The 10,922-nt window shown below is 38.6% G+C and overlaps 1 pseudogene; it reads right to left on the reverse strand.

Moving 5' to 3' along the window:
- LOC109089398 overlaps positions 1-9,695 on the reverse strand; it is a 20,720-nt pseudogene extending 11,025 nt beyond the window's left edge.
- Between the last annotated feature and the right edge of the window lie 1,227 nt (positions 9,696-10,922).

The raw sequence follows: 10,922 nt of genomic DNA on the forward strand, positions 1-10,922 counted from the left end.
TCGTAAAATCTTAAGTGCATAAACAAGTAAATTATCACAAGATTGAAAATTGTAATTTATTTGTGATCCAGATGCTACATAAAAACAAATGCGCTTGAAATATTATGTCTCTAGCAGGAAAACAAAAAAAATAAAATAACTGAATATCAATCTCTGAAATAACTACAATAATTACATTAATGTGTGAATAAGGAATGTTCCAATAAACATAATAAAATAATAAAATTCTACACCAGTCTAGTGAAAGCTTTGAAACATATCAACAAAACTAATTAACATCACAAACATACCAATAATAATCAACAGCACAAATAAAAAACAACACAACAATAAAAATATCATCAAACACTTAAAGTTTAGTAACACACTTAAAATTGTATAACACTTACAGTTTGGTCATCTACTTCAAGTTGAGTAACACGTTTATTTATTTATTTATAAAATGGTCTCCAATAATCATAACAAATACAACAATAAAAACAAAAAATACAATAAAATCAGTAATTATGTGAAATATTATTATGATTTGAAATAACTGCTGTAATTTATGCCTGTGAACCTGTACATCATTACTCCAGTCTTCATTCTAATATGCTGATTTGCTGCTCAAGAAACACTTTTATCAGTGTTGAAAACAGTTGTGCATGAATCATTAGATTTTTAGAAAAAGGTGCAAAAATCCGAACATTATGTCAATATAAAAACAAAACAAAGAAAGAAAGAAAGAAAGAACATACACAAATACAAATCTCTTAAGTAAATTCAGGAACTCAAGCTGCATCGGAGAACGCTTTGGGAATGTGTGACCGGCTCTGAATCATGTGTGTAATCAGACCAATGGATGGGCGAGACGTCATAGGCGGGTGACGTCAGAGACCAGGAAGCTTAAAAGCACGTGCGGTGAAACCGGCATTTAGCCTTCTGTCTTTCAGCAAGTGCTCTGTGTGTGTGTCTGTACCATATTCGTTTGTGAGTTTGTCCCTCCCAACATGTCAAAAGCAACCCATAAGAGCAAGCACAAACTAGGTGAGGGCAGGCAGCGTTTCAAGCTGTGTGTTCCTCCTTGCCTGCATTACATTTCGGAGCACTGGACACATACGTCCACAGAGCTGCCCTGTGGAGAAGGGCAGACCAGTTATTCATTTGTTATGGTCCCCCTAAGAGAGGTCTCTCCTCTACAAAGCAGACTCTCAGTCGGTGAATAATAGATGCCATCTCTACAGCCTACGAGTCCTCTGATCTCCCCTCGCCCCTGGGGGTCAAGTCTCACTCCACCAGAGGTGTAGCGGCCTCCAAGGCCTTCTTAACGGGTGTCTCTATGCGAGACATCTGTGATGCTGCGGGTTGGTCCACACCCTTAACCTTTGTCAGGTTCTATGGACTACTGTAGATATGCGAGCCACTCCAGGCTCTTCTGTTCTCTCACCCTAGCTGTGCAGTTTCCCACACTAGGCAGAAATTTGTAAGTCTGGTGGTGTGGGCATTCTCATTCCCAAAGCATTCTCCGACGTAGCTCAAGTTCCTTAAGAGGAACGTCTCAGGTTATGTAACCAAGGTTCCTCGAGGGAACGAGATGCTGTGTCGCAGTGCCACACTTCCGGTATCTCTGCCGGCGCTTGCTTCATTCCTAGAGGCTAAATGCCGGTTTCACCCTTTTTAGCTTCCTGGTCTCTGACGTCCCCCGCCTATGACATCTCGCCCATCCATTGGTCTGATTACACACATGATTCAGAGCCGGTCACGTTGAAGGCGTTCCCAAAGCATTCTCCGATGCAGCGTCTCGTTCGTCTAAATCAACTTTGAGTAAAGAAAAAAAGAGATTTAAAACCATTTTCTGTTTGTGTGTGTGAAATTTTGCTAGCAGCAAAACACAAATTAAGTTATATATTCCTATATTCTCTTTTGAGTAGTCAAACAATACATTAGTAGATTAACATTGGTGGACTTGAACTGTGTATATATTGACATCTTTCCGCAGTTGAAACAAGATAGCTTGTTTGTGTTATAATTGTCTCAAGCAATAATTTTTATCAAACAACAAAGATTAATGTGTATTTAATTTAAACACTGAATACTATAGTCTTATTTTACACTTTTTACATTTCTGAATACGAATCTGAATACTGTTACTGCTTTTGTTTGTTGTTATTTTGTATTGTGCTTGTAATTTGTGCATTTGCTCTTGTTTTATTACTGACTTGACAACTTTATTAGTTAGGCTAGTAGTTTTTGCTGTGGTATAAGTGTTCTTTAAGTAATAAATGAAAGCACTTTTTTTAACCAAAAAATGAACTGATCCGTGACTCAAAAACCGTATTATGATCTGAACTGTGAGTTTTGTGATCGTTTGCACCACTAGTTCAGCATAATGTGAGGGCGGTGTGTACGTGTGAAGAGTGCACTTCACGGCCCACAGAGAAAACCCAACATTAAGGTAACAGGCAGACTGAGCAGATAATTGGTTGGCCAAGTCCTTTACATGCCCCGAGCCTCTCTCGGCTTCAGACCTAGAGTGGTTTGTTCCTGTGTGGGTCGGTCTCTACAAAAGAGTAGACAAAAAGACCACAAAAAATACAAAAGAGGTTTAAATAGATCTGAGATGCTAGAAGAAACACAACAGATTTTAAAAAATAAAAATAAAAACTTCAAGTGTAAAAATTTACAAGGTTTGAAACAATTGCAAATTAGCAGACAGCAGTGCAAACCCAAATGTGTGTTTTTGTCACTTTAGGTGATGATTGGAGGGTGAAAGGAGCGGCTTACTGTAAGAGGCAGTGCCAGGATGAGGATAACATAGCAGACCTCGCAGCGGTTCACGCCCCAGTTCTGCAGCCGCTCTAGATGAGAAACACAAACACAGGCTCTCTGAAGACTCTTCACATTACAGCTGAATACAGAAGGACACGCTTTTCTAACAATAAGTGATTAAATAGACAGATTTTTCATATTTAATATTGTGATATTTAGCTTTTTTTGCATCAGACAATAAATGTGCCTGCTTGATCGTTTCTAGGCATGCATTTTTGTGTTAAAATTGTGTAAAATAAATAATTTTGTGTACATCTCAATTGCTATTAATAGCAGATGGCAGAAAGTTTGGAAAAAGATTTTTAAATTTTTTTTTTTTTTAAATCAAAGTCTTAGCAAGGCGGTATTTATTTGATCAAATATACAATAAAAACAGTAACAATGTGAAATATTATTACAATTTAAAATACATTTTCTATGTGAATATTTAAAAGTAATTTATTATTGCTGATTTGTTGCTCAAGAAACATTTCTGATTATTATCAGTGTCATATCAATGTCATATCAGTATCATTGTGCTTAATATTTTAGCATAGGATGCTTTGATGAAAAGTTAATTGAACTGCTTTTTTTGTTTTTTAAACATTATAAATCACTTTTGATCAATTTAATGTATGCTTTCTGATATATATATATATATATATATATATATATATATATATATATGTATATTCAAAATTTTATTGTAAGTGCAATTTAATATATATATATATATATATATATATTAAATTGCACTTACAATAAAATTTTGAATGGTAATGCATCATGACTTCCATAAAAATATTAAGTAGCAAAAACTGTTATCATCATTGATAAAAATAAGAAACTGCATTTTAAGATTCATTCAAACTGAAAATATTTATTTAAAATTGTAATAATATTTTGCAATATTTTTGTTTTTACTGTATTTTTATCTAAGAAATGCTGCCATGATGAGCATGAGACTTTCAAAAAACATTAAAATACCTTAATTATTCTAAACTTTAATTAATTGCATTATGTAAATTCACTGTAGATATGAAAAGTACAATGATCATTTTAATGGTTTTGCAATATTAGCACCATAAGGATACATAAAAGTATGAAAATACTTTAACATTGCACTAAATGCATGTATATTATAGGCCTAAAATGTACCGGGGTTTTTACAGTATGCTTTACTGAGAGAGAGTGAAAAAAAGGAAAAAAAAGAAAAAAAAAACTTTTGCTGGACCACATACAGTTAGGCTTCATAAATACATAAATAAAGGGGGAAAAAAATGTAAGTGCTTTTTTTATTGATGTTTAAGGTCTACATACAGCACACAGAGCCAGGACTGCTGGTAGTGAACTCCAGTGGCTGTCACTGTCACACTCTGAATGGTCTCAGTCAACAGAGAGAGAGAGAATACAGTAAAATACATTCCCTGTATTTATTTATTTTTTTCTTGTAAAGACAGTGGGACTTCCATTAAGCTCATCCTCAGAGGGTTTGCCCTGGATTTCTGGACTGCTAGACTAGATGACCTGTGGCCTTTGGGGCAGACGGCCCACTGCTCACCGCTGGCCTCCTGTCCTCCGGCGTCTGTGAACAGAGCGCTCATGACCTCCTCCGCATTGCAGCTGCCCTGGCCGTCCGTGGCCACATGCTCCAGCATTCTGCGCACTTCATCCAGAGAGAACGCCCTCACATCCAGCAGGATGCTGACCTGGGCCAAGAACCCATCTAGATCCTGGTGAGCTCTCAACTCCTCCTTGAAATCCACCAGCTTCACATACTGCAGCAGGAAAGAAGAGCCCTAAAGCGGGCGTTTGCCAATGAAGCCTGTTTAACAATGATTCCTTGGATCTGATTCTTTTTAATCAAGCATTTAAACCAATTCACAAAGCATTTGCATTACATTCACACAAGCTTTTATTCAAAGTGAACCTTTTGATGTTGCACACAGAAGCACAAAAGTGTATTTGTATGTTTGTAACATTACTAGATATTTGTTTTACTGAATCAGTGAATCAATATTTTGAATCAAAACTTGTCCAAATAATCCAATTAAATGAAATAAATTATACATTATCAGTGTTTATGGCTTGCATATTAAATATGTAAAGCTATAAATATGGGCATGTACACATTAGAGAACAATATTACAATATTGTATTAATTAATATAATTGTTTTAAAATACTTGAATGATAATTACAAATAATTGTAATTATTTATGATCATTTTATTTTATATATATATATAAAAAATCATTTTGGAGCTTCCCTTTTCAAGTACACTACCAATCAAAATTTTGGATTTTTAATGTTTTTAAAAGACGTCTCTTATGCTCACAAAGGTTGTGTTTATTAAATCAAAATACGGTAAAAATAAAAAAAAATAAAAACTTTAATATTGTTCATATTAGAATGATTTCTGAAGGATCATGTGACACTGAAGACTGGAGTAATGATGCTGAAAATACAGCTGCGCATCACAGGAATAAATTACATTTTAAAATACATTTAAATAGAAAACAACTATTTTAAATTGTAATATTATTTCACAATATTACTGTTTTTATTGTATTTTTGATCAATTAAATGCAGTTTTGACAAGCATATAAGACTTCTTTCAAAAACAGTAAATAAAAATTCTGAATTATTAGTGCACATTTATAATGTTTATGAATTCCAGCTCATAATTTAAGAGCATGAAAATGAGAGAAATGCACAAATGAGTATGCCCAGCCATAAATATATCAATTAAACAACAGATGTGAATTATAAAAGAGCCTTAACAAAGGCTTACTCTTCTTAATGTATGTAGAAGGCCAAATCCAGAAGCATCAGGGTCTATTCATAGGAGGAAAAAAACCCATAAATTGTTAAAACCCTTGTGCTGTTACATGGTTGCATGAGTTTGAAGGACAGACCACTGAGCCAGGGCTCCCAGAAGATGTGTTTTCCTTCATTATCTCAGAGCCCTGAACTCTTTGTATTATGTCTCGCTGGTTATAAATAGTCAAAGAGTCTCCAAGTCTGCAGCGCAGACACGTCAGAAGTGCATTGTGGTCCCTGAACCCTGACACCGCAGTCACTTAGGAATAAGAGCTGGCATAGCCTGCTTCCCCAATGCTGTAAACACATCAGTCCAAATATGAAAACAATACTGATTGCTTTTAGTGCCCGAAGTAAACAGAGAATTTCTGATAGGCATTTGCAGCGTGGAGGAGGTTTGAGACTACCGGGATCCGTCTACACCTCGGGCAACAATCACAATGATTTTTTGAGATTTTTGAAGTACTCTCAAAGAGAATCTCATCTGAGCCACCCACGCACATCACGTCTGAACCGCACCGCACAGATCCAAACCAATGCTCAGATGCATCACACGCTCTGACCTGAGATGCTCAGCTGAACGGGCGTCTCGTAGTGACTTCTGTCCGTCGGGAAGGCGAGCGTGTCTCGTTTCCTCCGGCTCTCTTCTCCGCTGTCCTCTGTTTCGCAGCTCTGAGACATCAACATGCCACAATAGAGCTCCTTAAGTAGGCCTTTCTTAGCTTTAAGATGATTATTATAATCTCATTTCCCTGCCTAACTGGGTCTGACGTGACCTTTTACAGCTGGTAGATGAAATATAGCACAGTGCATTTGTATATAGAGGCTGAGAGGTGTTCACTTCCTGTTCTATGAATCATGCTCTTTTTCATCCCGAGCATAGAAATATGTATTTAACGCTATTTATGGTGTTTGACTGCAGACGCATCACCCTTAAATATATATACACCATCTGTTAAAGCTACAGAATGCACCCATGGCCTAATAAAAAAAAAACCTGGCCATACCCAGGCACACGGAGCACAGGCATGGAAGTGTATAATCATGACATGAGCTAAACTACATGATATGCTGAGGAATAAACCGAGGTTGCATCTGTTTGGTTTAAAGTTGGGGTGATACGTTATGAAGTCTGTTTACCCGCTGTATTTGAGCCGGTTGTATTTAATAAATTCACACTTATATGAACAAGACGTTTCTTCTTAGAGTATTTCACATGTCGGATCTCACCCTTAGCCCTCCTAAACCAGTTTTTGTTTGTCTTCCAGACAGTTAACAGAGAACTCACTAAACTAAACTTGGCACACAACATATTATTGAAATCATTTTAGTTCTCACCCATCCTTTGGAAGACGTGGCCATTTCTAGTCTGCCCAGATGATGAAGTGTCTGGGGAAGAAACAGGTCTCAACTGATCAACCAAACAACAGTTTCTACATATATTTCAACGTGTGCGAGGGTGAAATTAATTTCAATGATCAGAAGAAGAACTACAACAGCATCACATTTCACTAACAAAAAAGGAGTACTGTAAAAAGTACTGGGCTGTTTTGGTACTATGGAACTACTATAGTTTTGGGGCATGATGGTTTTACATCATGAGCAAATCTCACAAAAGCTGTCAAGAATATTTCCAGGTTATTTAACCCTAAAATCAAAGGGAAAATTTTTTTTAAGGTCTTTTCTTGCCTATTATAGCATATATACAAGTGAAAAGGCTTCTTGAATGAGAAAAAATGTAAGGCAGTACTTGATTTTGTTCATTGGACTTTATTGGATAACTGTTGTTTGCTAATTACATTGCTAATTGCAAAGATCTCATGAGTGACAGGTTAAAAAAAATTACATGGATTTATAATTTCTAATAAACACTGGGATATTTAATAAAAAACAAAAAGAGAATGGTCCATGATGAATTAATGGTAAATTTAAACCTATTTTTAAAATCATTTAGATTTTTTTTTTTAATATAAGTGTGTGTTTGTGGGGGGGGATATATATATATATATATATATATATATATATATATATATATATATATATATATATATATATATATATATATTGCATTGTGGCATTTATTCATAACATAGCACCCCCAAGTTCTGCATAAATTTTACTGTAATTTAAATGTAATTTATTTTTTTATGTATAATCTTATTTTATTGTTGCAGTTTTTCTTGTATTGCTTTTAATTTATGCACATTTAAATGACAATACATTGTATCAAAGTAGTTTTTATTGTTTTACAGTAATGATAATCTAAATCCCCTTTGAAGGATTTTATTTTTATTTTTTAAATGGTAACACTATTTTAACGACCAATTACTCTCACTATTAACTGCTTATTAGCATACATATTACTAGCATATTGGCAGTTATAGTATTAGTTATAAAAAACATATTAATGCTTTATTCTGCATGACCATATTTTGGATCCTTTCATCCAAACCCATGCCTAAACTTATACTACCTTTCTAATTAATAAGCAGCATATCCGGAGATTATTGAGGGAAAACTCTCAATTAATAGTGAATGTGTGTTCCTTATTTTAAAGTGTAACCAAAAATAAATAAATAAATAAGGCACTTGTATGCTTTATAGTAATGAAAATGAGAGGAGGAGACTCCATGCAACTGCTCCTACTGTAAGATGAATAATACATAGAAAGCTGCAATGAGCCTTATTATGGAACTGAAGAGCGGCAATAGAGTCATGAATCACTATTATAAATTCAGGATCGTGACTCTTACCCTAACACTTATTCCAGACCCTCAAAGAGACTGGCATTTCATGGAAATTTCCCATCTTTGAAATTCATCCAATTTACACCAGTCCTGATAGCGTCATGCATGGAAGGCTTACGGACACATATTTTCTTCTGGGTGGTTGGGATAAAGAGGTCATTTTCTGCACAAAAATCATATCACGGGCTGTAGGATATTCTGAGCACATGGTGTTTCTATCCCCAATGACCGCGGCTTCACCATCATTCCACCATCATTTTTAATTAAGCAGACAACTTGCTTTGTTATAACAGTGCTCACATTGAGCCTCAGGGCAGATCGCTGGCCTCACAAATTGATTCAGTCATATCTTTTGTGACAAAATATCATTTGTTGAACAGGAATGCTCGCTAAATAATAAATAAATAATTCGGTCTATTGCAAAACTGGGGATTTTCTTTTGAGATGTGTGATCTGGTCCCAATCTGGTCACGTGTCACCTGAGATTCGAAGCCAGATTGTCATTTCCGGTCTCACTTCAGGACCCCATCGGCCCTCAGGCCACAGGATTCCTGTAATGGCTGGATATCCACGCTGAATGTGACATAACGGTCTCTGAAAGTCCTTAATAGATGCCTTACAGCGATGTTCTGTGTTCAATGTAGCTTAAGCTCTAGAGACAGCATCTGCAGCAAACAGCCAAAGAAAATAATAACGCAATATCACAAGAGAAAGAGTCTGTTATGACCGTAGGCACGAGGCTAATCACAGCTAATCACTCTCGCAAGCGTGAAATTCCATTGGATATGCAAAGACTGAACAAGCAAATATGTAAATAGACGATTTGTGAGTGGAGCTACTGCTATGTGTGCTGTAGCTTGACTTGCACCTCTATATAACGTTATTCATTCACTTTGTAACCAGGATGACATATATCTGCCACAATCTTCACATTAACTGAAATACAAGTAATAGACTGTCACGGTTGGTAAACCGTGGTCTCAGGTTTTCACTATGTGGGTGGAGTTTTGTGTGTCGCTCGTCTGCACTGATTGTTTCATGTGGGCGTCGCCGTTGATTGTTCATTTGCACCAGCTGTTACTCATCACCTGTTCCCTATTTATTGCCCTGTCTTCCGTCTTGTGTTTGTCAGAGCGTTTTATGCAGTTTCCCCGTCTGGTTGCCTGGTTCTTGTCCTTGTCCCTCTGTGCTGTTTGTTCGCTGTTGTCTTCCCTGGAACCCCGTCCACTCTTCACCACCGGATTGCACCGACTACCACCACGGACTGCTCATCTCAGGCCTGTGTCACGCTCTCCTGCTGCATCTACTCACCACCACTTCCTGGATCATCGTCTGCCATCGCTGTTATCACCATTGTTTCCCTTGGACTCAGTTACATTCCTGTTATCAATAAACATTACATTTAACTCTTGCATTTGCTTCCTCACCCATTTGTTACCGTTACAGAACGCTCTGACCAACTATGGAAGCAGCAAGTTCCACCTCACTCTCCGAATTCACTTCACCACAGTGTCAACCGCATGGATCAGCAGCAGGAGAGCATCGTCAACACCGGACGCGCTGTCTAAGCGCTGGTGACACAGGTGTCCGAGCTCACCCAGCTGATCCAACAGCTGACTACTCCCGCTGCGCCACCTGCACCGTCTGTTCCCCGGGCTAGCACCGAACCCAGCTATCGACCCGAACCACGCCTACCAGTTCCCGAGAACTACTCCGGTGAGCCTAATTACTGCAGAACATTCATAACCAAGTGTTCCATGCATTTCTCTCTGCAGCCTCGCACCTTTGAGACCGAGGAGTCCAAGGTGGTGTTTGTGCTGACTCTGCTCTCTGGGAGGGCTGCCCTGTGGGGAACGGCGGTGTGGGAGAACCGAGATCCATGCTGCGCCTCGTTCCACTCCCTCTCCGAGGAGATGAAGAGGGTATTCGACCGTGCCGCGGCCGGCAAGGAGGCGGCCCGCGAGCTGACGGAACTCAAGCAAGGGAATCTCTCCGTGGCGGATTACTCCATCCGGTTTCGCACCTTGGCGGCTGCGTGCAAGTGGAACGAGGAGGCGCAGTGGGATATGTTCCTGCATGGGTTGGCCGACCGTGTTCACAAGGAGATCTACCTCCTCGAGTTGCCCACCAGCCTCAATGGACTCATCGACCTGGCGCTCCGCGTGGATGCCCGCATCGAGCGTCTGGGGGCACACGCCTGTCCCACACGTCTCCCAAGCACCCTAGAGAGTGGCAGCTCGAGTAGAGAGAACACGGTCGGTCCCGTCTTCGATCATGAGCCCATGCAGGTGGGTAGAGCTCGACTGACCCGGGAGGAGAGAGAGAGGCGGAGGTCCCGAGGACTGTGCCTGTATTGTGGCGGCTCTGGACACTTTCTACTCTCTTGCCCAGTAAAAGAGCCAGCCCGGTAGTAAATTTGAGGCTACTATCGGGTGGGATCTCCGCCGGGAAGTCCTCAACAAACATCAACTCTCCTTCCGGTGAAACTGAGATGGGCCAACAACACGCACACCTGTCACGCCCTTCTGGACTCGGGGGCAGAAGGTAACTTCATGGACACTAACCT

Source organism: Cyprinus carpio, chromosome A14 (assembly GCF_018340385.1).
Source record: "Cyprinus carpio isolate SPL01 chromosome A14, ASM1834038v1, whole genome shotgun sequence".
NCBI lineage: Eukaryota > Metazoa > Chordata > Actinopteri > Cypriniformes > Cyprinidae > Cyprinus > Cyprinus carpio.